At 33.4% G+C, this 16,477-nt stretch overlaps 2 protein-coding genes across 3 annotated transcripts in view; one reads left to right on the forward strand and one right to left on the reverse strand.

The window, feature by feature from the left end:
• Positions 1–1,139, reverse strand: part of LOC126755005 (uncharacterized) — a 36,280-nt gene extending 35,141 nt beyond the window's left edge. For both annotated transcript variants that reach the window (XM_050467260.1, XM_050467259.1), the window contains exon 1: positions 619–1,139. The gene's annotated coding sequence lies outside the window, so the exon portion shown is untranslated. The remainder of the gene's footprint in view (positions 1–618) is intronic.
• LOC126755002 (uncharacterized) overlaps positions 1–16,477 on the forward strand; it is a 57,347-nt gene that overhangs the window by 25,726 nt on the left and 15,144 nt on the right. The gene's annotated exons all lie outside the window — the stretch shown is intronic.

Here is a 16,477-nt window from a genome sequence, read left to right on the forward strand (position 1 = left end):
GACTTCTTTCCTTTTTCACTTTTTTTTAGATTCGAGATTTATGAGCTGCCTATTAATATTAATCCAAAATTTTAGTCCCATACATGTTTGAAACGACACTTTTTACAAGGGTTTCTGCCTTTGCCTAAGATATTCACTCACGTATGCAGCTTTTGGGCTCGATTTTGCTCCTACAACCTCTCGTATGCATCTTTATTCCTTAATTTTATTAAAACACACCGTTATGTGAACAAAACCAAAATACCATAGCGAGCCCAATGGCCCTTAGATTACGAATTCAGCCATATAACAATGTGTGACTTCAAATGCTTTTCATTTCACTTCATTACATTTCGCTTAAGCTTATATTGTTATTGTTTTTATTATTGTATTATTATTTAAATCGCACCCCGTGTGTTTCCTACAAATAACAAAGCATGAAAAAAGCGCTTTTATGAAATTAGTTTATCATAGCCATATGAAATGTGAATTATGCGCGTATTATAAATGCTCATATGTGTAAGTATAATGTAATGTGTGTTTGTGTGTAATAGATTATGTATGCTTATGAGTGTGTGTTTAGTTAACTGTATAAAATGCATTAGTAAATTGAGTTTATGTTGGAAAAGTACAAATTACCTTTCACTTTCGTTGTGCGTTACGCTTGCTGCAATGTGTCGTTTGTAATGCGCAACGTCGTCGTTGTTGTTGTTGTTTTTATTATTGTCGCCGTTGTTGCTTTAGTTGTAATTTTCGCTAATATATATTGCTGTTATTGCAAAAAAAACACGAAGTCTATATATTAATGCGTTGAATGCTCACAATTCCCACAATCGCTTCAGCACTAGGATGCTATATTTCCACACACGTGTGTATATGTGTATGTATGTGTCACATATGTGTGCGTGATGCTTGTTTTTGTTGTAAGTAGCGCTTATATACAGGTACAACACCTTGCGCTGTCAGCAACAAAAATGTCGTTATTGTTTTTGTCGCTGATAATTACAACTTTGTTGCAATTAATTTTTTTATTGGTTCGTAGGGTTATTGTTGTTGTTGTGTTTGTCGTCGCTGTTTAATTTTATGGTTTTTTTTATAATTTCTTAATAGCACATTTATTCATCACGAACGTTTCACTCTCCAAGCACTTGGCTAATTGCATATACTTAGATATTTATAGAAATATACATTAGGGTGGTTAAAAAAACATTATTCAACTATTTTAAGATATTTATATTAAGAAGCGTTATTTTAAATTGCTAAACTCATGGTCTTATTTATTAGAAATTGACTGCTCTACAAAAACTGTCTCTGTTTTTTTCTGTTTTATGATTTTTTCTGTGTTTTCTTTGGATTGACATTGGCTTTTGACGCTGAATATTTCGTAAACAGTGAACTTAAACGAAAAAAAATAATGCAGACCATTTTTATGGAGCTGAAAATTTGCTACACGATTTTGAGCTCTGTAATGTAAAATAACTTTTTTATTGAATCATAAAATTCAAAGGCAAAAAAAATAAATAAATTTGACTTAAAACAGCCCAACTTCAACGGTTAATATCTTTAAAAAGTTAGATTTAAAAAAAATCCTAATAGCCCTTTTTTGAAGAGTATTCAATTTCCTATAAGATCTAAAAAACAAAATATGCTTTCAAGTAGTTGGAAGCGAGATACGAATTTTTCTATCTGATAATCATATGCTTCTGATAATAAGAAAAAATTTAAACCCGTTAGGCGAAGAACCTGCTCGTTACAATTATGAGCTCATACTTCGAGAGCCTTTCTTATAGGTGTCTATCAACCAAAGTAAAGGTTGGGTTAGCTTCAAATAATCTGGTAGGCCAATAAGCCACGCGTAGACCAGTTTTGGTTTTTTGCGATACCAAATGGAGTTCAGTTGCTAGGTCCAAGAGTAGTCAACTTTTAGGATGCCTGCGCTTGACACGAATTTTAACAGACTCTGCGGCCTTACTATCGATACCTCCTCCAGTGTATTAAAATTAGCAATTTTGTGCTTTCTTGTGAACACAAGCAGATCCGTTTTATCCAGGTTCAATCATATTATATACCCGCTTGCGATGCCCAATTATGGACCGTATTGAGAGTGGTGGTCATAATACTGCCAATGGTCTGCAGACACCTACCCATTATTAAGAAAAGTCAAGTTAATTTCCTTAACACTTTATTAACCACTAATGTCCATAGAAGCGGAGATAGCGCTCCACCTTGTGGAGTACCTCTTCAAGCTTTCTTAGTTATTTTAGCGTCGTTCCATTCTGCTCTTATCCGTCTAGAGGTCAAAAGGCTTTTGATCCAGGACTATTGACTGGATACTATTCAGAATAGATTCCGTTGAGACGTTGTTGAATGCTCCAGAAATGTCCAGGAATGCTTTAAGACCATATTCCTCATATTCAAGAACCCTTTCGATATTAAATATCAGTGTATGGAGTATAGTCTCCACTGATCTGTCCTTGCTGCGCTTTGGACAAGCTTCCAGGAGGCGTTGTGACACTAATATGCGCGTCCAAGAGTACCGGAGTAAGAAGCGAACATTCTTTTTCTTCTGACCCACCCTAATATACATACATAGACATATGTACATAATTTAGTATATATATTTATATGCATATGTAGCACTCAGCACTGCAACCTTTATTACTACTACTATTCACACGATTTTATTGCCACCACTATTTTATTATCTGCATTTTCTCGCTAATATCTCACTTGATTACAATGTTTTTGCACACTCTCTTTGCAATTTTACGGAAGTTTCATAAGTTTTGCCATTCCGTGTGTATTTATGTATTTCTTAAAAAATAATTAAATACTTAATTATTTAAATTTAATTCTGAGTCATTAAAACAAAAAAAAACTCTTAACACCACGGATATTGCCGGCAGGTGCATTGCTGTGTAGGTCGCACTAAAACTCAAAAAAACTGACTAAATGAAGGGGTCCCAACAGGAACCGGAACAGGAACAATAGGATATTCTATCTTCATACGTGAAAACTTGAAACACAGGAGGTTACTCCTGGGAGCTCTTGCTCCATTCACAAGCCGACGAGGCATATTTGGAAGGGGCGAAGTCGCAAGGGAAGAGGCGCAGTGAGCTCTGTCAGATCGGAACTGAAGCTAAGAAAGAAGGTTGGAGTGTGAGGCTTCTATAATAATCTAATATATAGCAATTCCGTCAAACAAAGCTTTAGGCTACCGAACTACTGTAGTGTTTTTCAAGTAAAAGTGGCTGCTACTAAGATAGCAGTAGACTTATGTACTTCTCCGAAGTGCTACCTCAACCACCATTCTGTCCCACAGCAAAGCGGCAATATTAAGGTTGAGCTTGCAAACTGAGTGGTCAAAGTTAGTCATGGAGTGCCTAAACTCACTAGATATAGCATGAAGCTACTTCATTGTCAGATTCTTTTTTTGTTGTGCGTGGTCATAGCGGCATCGCTGGAAATTGCAAAGCCTAAGAGTTATAAAAAGGGCACTTTTACTCGCTCACATCGGAGTGGGATCGAGTTTGATCTCCGTTGTCATACTGCGTTCTAACACTAGACCTAAGGACCTGGTGTGTGCTTATCGGGCTTTGGTCGATAAACAGCTTCAGAGCGACTGCGCGATCTTTCTGGTTTATAGTAGATATAGGAGATCTACTAACTAAACTGCTTGCCCTAAGCAAAGTTCATCTTGCCTTACCGGATTTGGTCCAAAATATTGTCCTGCAGATGTAAACATCAGGTCTTACGCAAATTGCCAAAAGTTATATGAAATAGGATGAGGTAGAAGATGGTATCTTCACTTCAGCGGCTTGAATTATTTTCGCCAGGAGTAGATTGAAGAAGTGCAGGATAGGGAGTCGCCTTGTCTGAAACCTCGTTTGATATCGAACGGCTCGGAGAAGTCCTTCCCGATCCTGACGGAGCTTTCGGTGTCAGGGATCTCACTTGGACAAGAATCTCTATAAAATTCTTCATAAAGACGCTCATAAATCGGTGGAGCGCTTTGAGCCCATATGCTATGTATCTTGGTTCGCTGAAGTTGTGACTAGTGAGATGTTTCTACTTCAGTCTCGAAGATTGAAAAAGAAAATGCCTGAATGTGCCATGTACATCTTCTGGCGTACGCCAATGGTACTGATAACATTGACCTCAACAACCGCGCCGCTAGTTCTGCTTTCTCTAAGTTGGACAAAGAAGTGAAGCAAATGGGTCTGGTAGTGAAAGAGAGTAAGGCGTGACTTGGCTACCCTGTCTCTGTTGAGAGTCATAATTTCGACGTCGTAGATAAAAACTTCAACTCTGAGAGTATTCGACGCAGTACCCGCCAAGGTAAGCAAAGGAAGAGGAAGACCTCCACTCCGTTGAAAAGACCAGGTGGTGAAAGACCTGGCTTCGTTTGGAGTCTCTATTTGGCGCCACCTTGCGAAAAGAAGAAACGACTGGTGTGCTTATGTTAACCCGGCTATAACCGAGTAAGCGGTGTCTACGCCAATAAAGAAGAAGACGAATCTTATAAAGATATCAGTGCAAACATCACATCACATTTTTGTTCGAATTTCGAACGGAAAAGTGGTAAAAACTCAGCACTAGCCGTTAGTTTGCCTAAAACTGCGGGCGCATGAGAAGAAAAGTACTGGAACGAAGGCAACCCAAAAACTTCGAAATTTGAGGGACGTTTTGTAAGCATCTCCCATATTAACAAAATACTTTTCAATGAGCCTTAGCATCACACATTTTTATATATTTCGATAATCCTGTTGAAACTCCTCGCTGAACGGCCGAGAGTTCTTAAGCAACAATTTTACTGAACACTATTTTTGAAGACCGCCTACTCAATTATTCTTAATTTATTATAATTTAATTAAATTGTGTTTTTGTAATAAAAATAAATGTCTATAGAAATGTAGAATTATGGTAAAAAACCAGCAGCTAGACTTAGACAATTCAATTAAGAAGGGAACTATAGATTTCGTTTCGGTATAAAGAGTACAAATCACTTTAAATATACTGAATTTTTTTCTTTTTGAGATCCCCAATAGAAGTTCTAACAAATATTACTATAATTGATCTATAAAATTCGTGAACAAGTTCGACTACCGAAAGCACAGTTACTGCGCGACGGATGTTAAGACATCATCACAGCAAAGTAAGCAACACAAATAACCAACCAAGTGACTCTACAACTACAACCTCATGCTAAATTTTATGTCTCTCTAATCATTATATTTAGAATTCATCAAATCTTTATGACAAAGACAAGCAAAAATGATATTGATGTACGATCACTTGAGCAACAAATATGTTTGTATGCATACCTTTACATATGCTCAGTACCTGCAACGATCACAGCAGACTTCGAGTGAGCTTATTGACGTATTGGTGAAGGCGTGTCAGACTCGTTAGAAATAATAGTGATTCTTACCTCCGCTTCTGTGTATATTTATTCTATAATAACAAATCACATTTATGTGCTTTGTCTTTGCTTTTGCTTCTGCTTTTGCCAATGCCGTAAATACAATAATCACGTCGTGGAGACTCGCAAAATATGCGAGACTCGTAGAAATTGCTGAGCGCTTAGTCACAAGCGATGAAGCAGTCGGTATGTAGCCACACATACATTTATCCATTTATCCATATAGGGTTTCTCAATAGGAAACTTCATTGTGTCAGATGGAAATCAGACTAGAATTGGTGTTGGTGCTAGGCTATGCAAATAAGAATAGTGGAAATGTCTTGATAGCCGAGATTTTTCATCGCGCTGAAGAAATTATTCTTTTAAAATACTACAAAAAAGCGAATTTTATGTCGAAACTGAACTGACTGAAAAATGTTAAATTTGTTTAGGAGCTCCTTGTTGTTGTTGTTGTTGAGCTGTGTGAGATATATTCCGCTGAGATATAAACCAAAGATAATATTTTATTAGGGATCACCGTCACCAACTGGAAATTCTCCAAATTCGCGGATTGCGTGTAAATACAAAAAGTATACGATTGGGTTGGGGTTTTGAACCATAACTTAAAGCATCTATTTCAAACGAGCCTATTGGCACTCGGCCTACCAGATTAACCTAACCTAACCTATCTCAAGCGATATTGTGCCCTTCCGCTATAATGATTTCATTTTAGTCGACTTATATATTGTAAGATTTTCAAGCGACCGATACACAAGGGACACCATGATGTATACGCAACATTAGAAAATTGAGGTTATAGTTGCCACCATCAAGAATAATGAGTATTTACTAAAGAAATAAGGCAATTTTACCTCCTTAGATTTTTAACTTGTGATCTGTGGTACAGACCGTTCTCACGTCAGTTGGGTAACCGGAAGAGACTCAGATTTGTAATCTAGTAGGGCAGCAACATTCCAAAAATTTAATTGTGAAAATTTTTCTACTGCTACAACAACAACATCTGTGGTAGTCCGACAAACGTGGAACTACAGCCCAATTTAAAATGTAACTGATCAAATAGATCGACTCCATCAGTCCACTTTTTTGATGTTTTTCTATAGATAGAGGGAAAAAAATGAGGTTTTTGCACTGCGACCTATGAACTATTGTGCCCTCTCCTATTTCCAGGAGATTGCTGAGCGTGATGAAGGTGATATGATCTCTGTCCACGTAGAGTTCTGGAGTTTCCTGTTCCATGTCGCAAAACCGACAGCTGGCGCAAGAGACTATGCCCATGTTAGACAAGTGTTTCTTAAGCCTGCAGTGCTAACAAGAAGACGGAATTTGTCTCAGGGGATGATGATCGTCTCTCTAAGCCTTGGTAGTTTGAAAGCTCCCAGTAGTAACTTGGCTCTCCCACTCTCTCCCCCGTGCGGAGCAACTCTTTTATGGTGTGAGAGCCCACCGCAATGCATGGTTCTGGCCCCAACATCCTGGAAGTTGCCGCAGAGTGGGATAGTTCGTCGGCCAGCTCATTGTCGGCTACCACTTTATGCGCCGGCACCCAGATCAGATCAGTTCAGCCTTTCTATACACTATGCCACTAATACTTATTTGACTTCATAAGCTGAGATCGCTTTTAGTGCTACTTGACTATCGCTGAATATAGCGATACGCTGGTTGCGTTAGTTCCGTTAGTGATTGATTTCGGGACACTGACTTAAAGCAAAGGCTTCTGCTTGAAAGATGCTCGGAAGACAGCTCATTAGTATGGATAGTTTGGTAAGCGGTCCCGTCTTTCTTATACAAAAATATATTCAGGGATATTCAGGGAGTCGGATATTGCCTATCGGGTAGCGACTATTATTATATTTATAAATTCCAAAAATATTTAAATCTCTTCCGATTGTACTTCGAACTACATTCGACTAGTAGTCGTAAAGTCAAGGCAATAGGTACCGTTATGAACACTTCGGGACATGCTTTTAAATAAAAATAAGTAATTTCTTAGCACCATAGAGCTTTGTTTATTCCATTTCTACATCGACAAGCCCCAATTATAGAACCCTTTATATATAAATACATACATATGTAGATAAATATGTGTTCCAGGCTACGCAAGCACCTCCAGCAGTGAAATTTCAGCTTGCGCGTGCCCTCACATCATCATACAAATACATATATAAACACACACACACACATGTATACACATAAACAATAGTTTGAACAATGGACAACAACGTGAGTGAAAAGTAATATCAAAATACACACATATGTTTGTATGTGTGTGTGTGTCTTTATTAAAATTCAGAGTGTGAGGCGGAGTCGCCGTTCGAGGTGCTGACAATACTAACTGTGGTGACTAACTGTGAAACTTTGCCTGAGTGACGAGCTAGCCGCCTAACGGACTAACAACTAACAACCAACAACTGGCTAAACGACTAAACAACTAAGCAGCCAACGGTGCGTCGCACCAACTGACCGAATAGTTTCTTATTAAATGGCAATATTTTTCCACGATAAAAATCATTTCTGCCTCTTTGCCCCTCCACTTAAATTTGTTTAATGCTTTAATTCATTTATCCCAATCTTTTTTGTTTTTTTTTTATTTATTTTTGTTTTTTTGTTGTTTGTGAAGAACTTGTTATTGCTGCTGTTGGTATTATTGTTGTTGTTGCAGGTTGACACTTGCACTAGTTTAAATTGGCATTTGGATTTTTGAACGCACTTGTTCTCATGCTTTTGCCAATGCTTGCTTTGTTGTTGTTCTATTATTTTGTTATGTCTAGTTTGTTGCACTTGTTGTTGCTTTAATTGTTATTGTGGGGTCGCAAAGTCACACAGCAATTAGAGCAGCTCGAAAGAATGGAAAAACTTCAAAGTTTCAAGGCACCGCAAAAAGGTGAATGAAGTCATAAGAGCAGAATGAAAACGTTTGGAAACAATAACAAATGATACAAAATTAAGATGTAAAACAAAAAAAAATTAATTCTATGAAAATAAAAGCAAAATTTATTAAAAAACTACACACGAAAAAGCTTAAAATTTACTAAAACAAAAAAGAAAAATAATGGTAATTGAAATTAGGGTTTAATAAAACTAAAAATTAGTTAATTATTTGTGGTATCCAAAAAGAATTCATTAAAAATAACAATTCACAAGAAAATGTGTTGAAAATGTAACAAGTAATATATTTCCTAAAAGGGCTTTGTCCGAAAATGTAATACGAATAAGTTATATATTCCATATGAATACACTATATTGTATATGTAACATATATAACTACTGAAACATGAAATCCATTTTGTATAATAAGTCTTGAATAAACAGTTGAACTGAGAACTCTGCCAACAAAATGTTTAATTAAAAATAAATAAATTGAATAAAAAATTAATAAAAGCAAAAACTAAATGAAAGTGCAAATAATAAATCAAGAGTTTTAACAAAAACTTGATATGAAAGTAAAAAATTATTTAAAAAAAAATTTTAAATAAAAAATATGATCAACATAATATTAATTAAAATAAAAAATATTTTATAAAATTAAAGTTTGAAAAACATTTATTTTAATACATTAATAAAATAAAGAGATACATATATAAAAAAAATTATTTTTAATGTATAAATAAATTAAAAAGTTATTAAAACTAAAATTATATAAAGAGAAAACAACAATTTAATTTACAAGCTAAATATATCCATTAAAAAAATAATAGATTTTAAATAAAGAAAATGTATTAAGAAAAAATAGGTAAATGAAAATATAAAGCAAAAATATATATAAAAGTTAAAATCGAATGAAAGTGAAAACAAAAGCTAAGAAAACAATGGTATACACATTAATATTAATAATAAAAAATATAATAAATTAAGAAATTGTAAAACGTAAAAAAAAAATATTTGAAAACGTTAAAACAAAGAAAAATTAATTAATATAAGAAAAATAAATAGTACTTTGAAAAGCAATTATTTAAATACATTAAGAAATAAAGAGAAAATAAAAAATATTTTAAATTTATAACTGAAATAAAAAAAAATAATTAAAAGGACAAAATATTTTTTTTCTTAATTATAACTACAACAAATTCATTTAAAAATAAAAAAACTAAGTTCAAATAGAAAATAATAAAAATAATTCATTTAATACAAAAGTAAAAAATAAAAGTTAAAATTAAATGAAAATGAAAATATTAAGTAAGAATTTTAATTAACAAGCAATATCAAAAATTAAGAAAAATAGTATATGTAAATATTATATAAAACATAGTAAAAAGTAAAATAAAATTTGGAAAGCTATAAAAAACCAAATACGATCAAACAAAAAATATTAATAATAAATAATAATAAAATAAGTAAATAAGTAAATACTTGTACAAGCAACAACAAAAAATATTTAATAAAAACAAATATTTTGAAAAAAATTTAATAAAAAAGAGAATTAAAAAAAATTTTTAATCTACATATAACTAAAAAAATTTTAAAATTTTTAAATTAAATAAACCGAACGAAAACACATTTTTAATTGAAAACTAAAATAAATGAATTCTAAAATAAGAATTAATTTTATATAAAACAAGAAAATATATAACTTAAAAAAACATATTGAATAAAATATAAAAAAAATAAATTTTAAAATCAAATGAAAGTGAAAAAAATTAAAATTTTAACTACAAATTTGTACTCAAAAATAAATATATTAAAAAATAAAAATAAATAAATTTAAAAAAAAATTTGGGAAACTATTGGCAAAAAAAAAGAAAATTAAAATAAATAAATAGAGTAAAATGAAATAGAAAAAAATAAAATAAAATAATTAAAATATGAGAAACTTACTAAAAATAATAAAATTAAGATGAAAGAAATTTTCAAAAACGAAAGCCAAAACTACAACAACAAAAACAATTAATAAAGTAAAGAAAATATTTTATAGAAGTCAATACTTCGAAAAAAATTAATTAATTAAATAAAGCGAAAGAAATATTATACATTTTCAACCATAACACCAAAACTAAATTTTAAATAAGATAAATTAAAGAAAAAAATAAATAAATATATATATAAATTTATGTAAAAATATAATATAAATGAAGTAAGAGAATAAACCAAAAAAAATTATTAACAAAAACATTAAATCGTTATAAAAAATAAAAGTTAATGTTTCAATTCAAAATCGATGTGATTTTACCTCAAAAACTATAGAAATAAAGAAAATAAATCATATAAAACTAATTGATGTTAATTGAAAGAACAAAATGGAAATTTTCAAATTATTTATAAATTTTTATAATTATTTATATAGCTCGTAAATGATGTACATATAAATAACTTTAAAAGAGTCAAAAATAAAATTAAAAATTAAAAAAGAATTAATAATAAAAATAAAAAATAATAAAATATTAATAAAGATTTAATTTATAAAATTAAAAGTATTCCTTCCAAAAACTGAACATAAGCAAAAATTTAATATTTGTAAAAAAAAAATTTATTATTTTCAAATTGTTATTACTTATATTATGATATTATCACGTGGTGAAAAACTGCTTAAATTAAAATAAATTACTTTTTATACAAAAAAAAAAATTTTTTAAGTGCCAGTAAGTCATCCAAAATTAAAAATTGCAAATAATTTTAAAAATTTTAAAAAAGTTAATATGAATAATTAAAACAATAAATAATTTTTGTAAAAAGATTGTTATATTTTCAAATTATTATTTAAAATGTTTTAGTGTTTATTAAGGATATTATTTCGTGGCGAAAAACTTCTTAAATTAAAATAAATTACTTTTTATACAAAAAAAATTTAAAAAACGCCAGTTATAAAAAATATTAAAAAAGATATTACGAATAATTCAAAATAATAATTAATTTTTGTAAACAGATTGTTATATTTTCAAATTATTATTTAAATTGCTTAAATTAAAAAAGAAAATTAATAAAAACGCCAGTTAGTCATGCAACAATAAAAATTGCAAATAATTATAAAAAACATAAAACGAATAATTCAAAAAATTAATTAATTGCGAATTTTTTCTTATCGATATGCTCAATTTTATAAAGAAATGCATATTTATTGTAGTAAAAGCATAAAAAAAATATAAAAAACTATACAAAAAAATTTAAAGCATTCCGCTAAATAATTACACTAACATTGTGCCACTAAAATTAAAGATTTTGGTTTATTATCTGCAAGAACTTTTTATTTTAATTATTATTAAAAGTTCAAGTGAAAGTAAGAGAGGAACTTAAAAAAAATCAAACCATTTTCTTTAATTTTAATTAATATTAATTAAATTTAAAAAATAATTAATATTAAAAAATAATTTTTTATTAAAAAAAATTAATATTAATTAAGACTAAAATAAACTGTTTGAATTTTTTTCTTTAATTTTAATTAATATTAAAAAATAATTTTTTATTAAAAAAAATTAATATTAATTAAAACTAAAAAAACTATTTGAATTTTTTTTAAGTTACTCTCTTACTTTCACTTGAGGTTTTAATATTATTTTTTAATAAAAAAAATTTAATATTAATTAATTAAAAAAGCTTTGTTTTTTTAATACAAATTAAAAACATACACTTCTAAACTAAAAAAAGTTTTCATTCTTTTCAATTTTAGACATTAAAAAGTTTATTTATTTTTCATTTATAAAATATTATATCTCTATACACATTTTTTTATTTTATGTAATTATATATGTACATATATGCTTGTACATATATATTTTTTGTTTATATCGGGTTTTCGTTTAACATTTTCCAAAGCAATTTCCATTTCATGCTTCCACTCTTGCCTTGCACACACTTTCTTAATGAAAACACGCGTGTTTCCCTTTCTTTTAGCCACAATTAGCGCTTTAATTGCTTTTTAATTATTTGTCACACATTCAGTGAATCATTTTACATGCGCATCTCATGCGTGTATGTGTGTGTATGTGTGTCACACATGCCACACGTTTAACCAGCAGCACTAATTACTCCACGCACTTTAAACAAAACATTAAAGAAAAGAGGCAAAATCGCAACAAAATCTGCGCAAACATACATATGTATATATATACCGCACAATGCTCCTCCGCGCTGAGTCTCGTTAGACTATTTATAGTAATTACCGCAAAGGCAACAGTTAATTTATGCCAAAATCGTAAATATCCGAGTGGTTTGTCTCGTTGTGCTAACAAGAATGTATCATCAGCGCATCTTTAACTGTTTACGTCGCCGTCACTCGCTAGCGCTAGAATCTACACACTACTGCTACTACACACACAAATACGTATAAATGCACGACTATATGTGCATATGTGTCTATGTATGTTTTTTTACCGGCGCTCTGGTCGCACCGTTAAGCGAAAAGTGAAAACAAACGAAAGACTTAAGCCACGAACCCGCGCGTCCGACTACTTGCTGACCGCTATATTTTGCTTGCTTACTCGCTCGTTCGTTCGTTCGCTAGCTTGCCCAAGCATTAACCGCAACTGTTCATTTGTACGTATGTTCACCACGCCGTCTACTTTACAACTGATTGCGTTCGCATGCGCAGACGCCTTTGCGACTGTCAAGTTAGTTCGCTGATCGTTGGCTTCGCCTTTGCGGCTTTGCGGTTTCGGGCGTTTCATCGTCGCTGGCCTTTCGGCGGCAATGCATTTGACTGATTTCAAAGTGAGCGCGGTTTATGAGAGCGCCACTGCTGTCGACATTAGCGTAGCGCTCTGCTTCCATCACTCAATCACACTTTTGGGCACAGTGATGTGTTTTAGCGAATTGGTGGAAAGATTCACGTAAATTTAGAATATAGTGAAATTGTGAAACGAGACTGATCTAGAGCACATTACAAAGTCAAGTTTCAAACTGGTAAAATAATTTGATCTAATAAGCTTTCTCTATAAATCGTTTTTGCTTCAGAGATGGGGTTAAGTTAAGAAGACGGCAACTAGGTTAGGCCGTAGAGTCGATTTAAAAATCGATGGATCTCACTTAGACAGATATTTTGTCTTTGTGTTACCCAAACACTTTTTCGTGAGCATCACATATAGATTAACAAAAAGTTTTGAGCTCACCACAAATTTGTTGAGAAGGTGTCCATTTCAGCCACTTAGCTAGGTTCTCTAAAGGTGATATTTCAATTTCAGTCTTGCAATAAAAAAGTAAGTAACAAAATGATACCACCTCGTCTTCATCCTTATCAGTATAGCTTTTACAAAGAGCGACCGTCAAAATATTTAGACACAACGCGTGTGAATCTATTAGACAATCTTCAGTCACAACGCCTACATCTAGTTCGGTTTAGTTTGGGTCAGAAGGATCTAGCAGTCGCACAAGCCTGATTATTTGCCGAGCCTTCGGGAGATCCATAGGTCAAGCGCTAGAGCGCAAGTGAGCAATAGAGTACCAACTCGCTTCTAATCGGATGAAATTGGGGTAAGGGTGATCTCCCTAATAAGCTTATCGGCTTTGGCGATTCCTCTGTGACCGGACATCTATACAAGTCTAATAAGAATGAAGCTTGAAGTCAATGCTAATGAAGTCATGCACTCCTTGAATAGTTTTGAGCGCATACTCAGCGAACTCAAAGACGGTATAGCCGCTTGGCTATCAGAGTGAGTGCACATCTCTCTGAAAGAGGCTGTGAATCGGAGCAGTATATCTACCGCTACCTTAAAATCAGTCATCTTCGCTAGACGCTACAGTAGTATGGTAACCTGAAGTTAGAGTTGATGCTCCCGACAGAAGATTCCACCTACTATCCCCTCTTTTATCTTCGTTCCATTTGTGAAAAAGCTAATTGCACCTCTTCTCTAACGGATTCAGCCGTTCCACAAATCCCTCTCAGGTATGTGAGCAGATAAGGAATCGCCAGGAGATGGTTATGCGATGCAGAGACTTTCATTGAAGTCACGCGCTTCATTGCAGTTGATCCTGTTGAAGGGGGTTGTTGTTGCGGGGTTCGCGATATCCTGAGTGCCACTACAGGAGTGCCCATAATCATCTTCCCGCGCATGATTCTCGAAGAGTGCGCGTTCATCCGGCAAAAGAGCGTCCAGGAAGCTGATCTTACGCCTAGCTCCAAAGCCGCTCTTACTTGCAATTGGCATGTTGCGGTCAGTTGGTTTTGCTGTTGTTGTTGTAGTTGATTTTAGGTTGCTTATTGAGCCTACTAGTCTGCTCTATATATGGGTCCGCCGCGCAAGAGCCCTTTGACGCGTTGAGGCCACCGTTACTTTCAAGGAGTTGTTGGGAAGGCTTCGTTAGAATAAATCCAAATTTACTTTCTGCCTGCATAGCATCCAATGGGCACGGAAGTCGCCAAATACCTTGGATTAGGCAGCTCTTGGTTGCCGCACGCATGCGGTCCCTGCCAACCCGAAGCAGCAGCGCCATACAGCACCGCTAACTCCGGTTGAGAGGAGCACAGTATGCCTTGCGACTTAAGCCTCTGCACCACGTCAAGGTGCCTGCCTTTCGCAGAGGATCTAAGCTATAAGAAATGTAACCGAAGTATTGAATAATTTCCCTGTCTGGAGCCCCACATATGTATATAAGCCCAGTTTCCCTAAGTCTAGTAGCAGCCTTCGCCGTAAAGCTGCTTGTGTTGACCTTAGTGACCCACAAATGCCGATGAGGCCATTTCCAGTTGCTTAGCTATTGTGAATTTTCCAACCGCCCTTCATCATAAAACGACCTGATAGAACATTATTGATTTAATTAAGATTTCATATAGTCAGAACACCACTTTTGGTGAGAAGCCCACCTTTTCCTAATTGCTCCTCTACAAAAGTAGAAGACGACCGATGCCATCCTCACTCAATCAGTTACTGGTCGATTTGTTTTATGTCAAATGTACCTTCAAAGATTTGAGGTTATGACCTCATATCAAAAAAATAAATGAATTTTTGTAGAATCTAGTTCGAACTACAAAGCGGAGTCGATCAGGCTTTCAAGAAAATCTCTGAAGATAATATAAATACGATATTAATGTGTTTGTAGGGGAATAACGAGAGACCGAAAAATGGAAATGTTAAAAGATTGAATTAAAAAGTAAAGCATTGTCAGAATAACCGTAATTTAGAGATGTCACAACTGTTGAACTAAGTGAGGTCAAGCTAGGAGTCAAGGAGGTCCAGGTTGCAAGGTTGAGATTAAACTAGATGTCGAGGGAGAGCAAACTTTAAGGAAGTCCAAGTTAGGCGTGAAGGGATTTCAACCAAATAGGCAAAGAAGTTTAACTTTAGGACCCATCAGGGTTAAAATTTTAGACCGAAATCTTAAAAATTAAGTGACTAGTTCGTGTCTATACAGACAGGCAGACAAACGGATAGACAGATATGGCTAAATCAACTGAGCTCGTCCCGCTGATCATTTACTACTGTGATCAAATTGAAAGGTGAATTTCTAATTTATACTTCGCGTGTTTTTCGAAACGCAAATTTTTTTTTTTCTGTAAGTCGGTATAACAGTACCACATCTATGCTAAATTTCAGGTCAAAATATCACAAATGCTAATGAGATGAGTTTTGTGAAGCTCTAAAAATGAGTTCTTCGATAGTTACTATGTCTGAATTTATTGAACAAAGAAGCGCGATAATGCACCATCTCATACTGCATTGGTTATTCGCAACCACCACATTCGCCTGATGTACCTTCGTGTAACTTCTGCCTATTCAGCAAACTCACATGAACACTCCGAGGACACCGTTTTGACTCAATTGAGGATATAAAAGCTGATTCGAAGAAGGCTCACGACGGATCACAACGGAGGATTTTTCCAAGTGCTATGATGACTGGAAAATTCGTTGGCATAAGTGTACTGCAGCGGGAGGAGATTACTTTGAAGAAGACGAAATGGACAAAATTCACCTTTCAATTTGATCACAGTAGAACATTATATATATTTTATAGGGTCTCCGACAGATACTTCGTGGCAAGCTTAATATACTTTGTTCAGGGTATAATAAGTGAATACGTTATCTTAAACATAATCTGGCTTGAAGTATTAAAACTTTAAAACTGTCTTTTTCAAAAATCAGGTGGGCTAAGACTTTCTTTAGAATCAATCAATACCATTGTCATGGTCTCTATTCAAGAAAAACTATCAAATGA

This window comes from Bactrocera neohumeralis, chromosome 4, assembly GCF_024586455.1.
Source record: "Bactrocera neohumeralis isolate Rockhampton chromosome 4, APGP_CSIRO_Bneo_wtdbg2-racon-allhic-juicebox.fasta_v2, whole genome shotgun sequence".
Taxonomy (NCBI): domain Eukaryota; kingdom Metazoa; phylum Arthropoda; class Insecta; order Diptera; family Tephritidae; genus Bactrocera; species Bactrocera neohumeralis.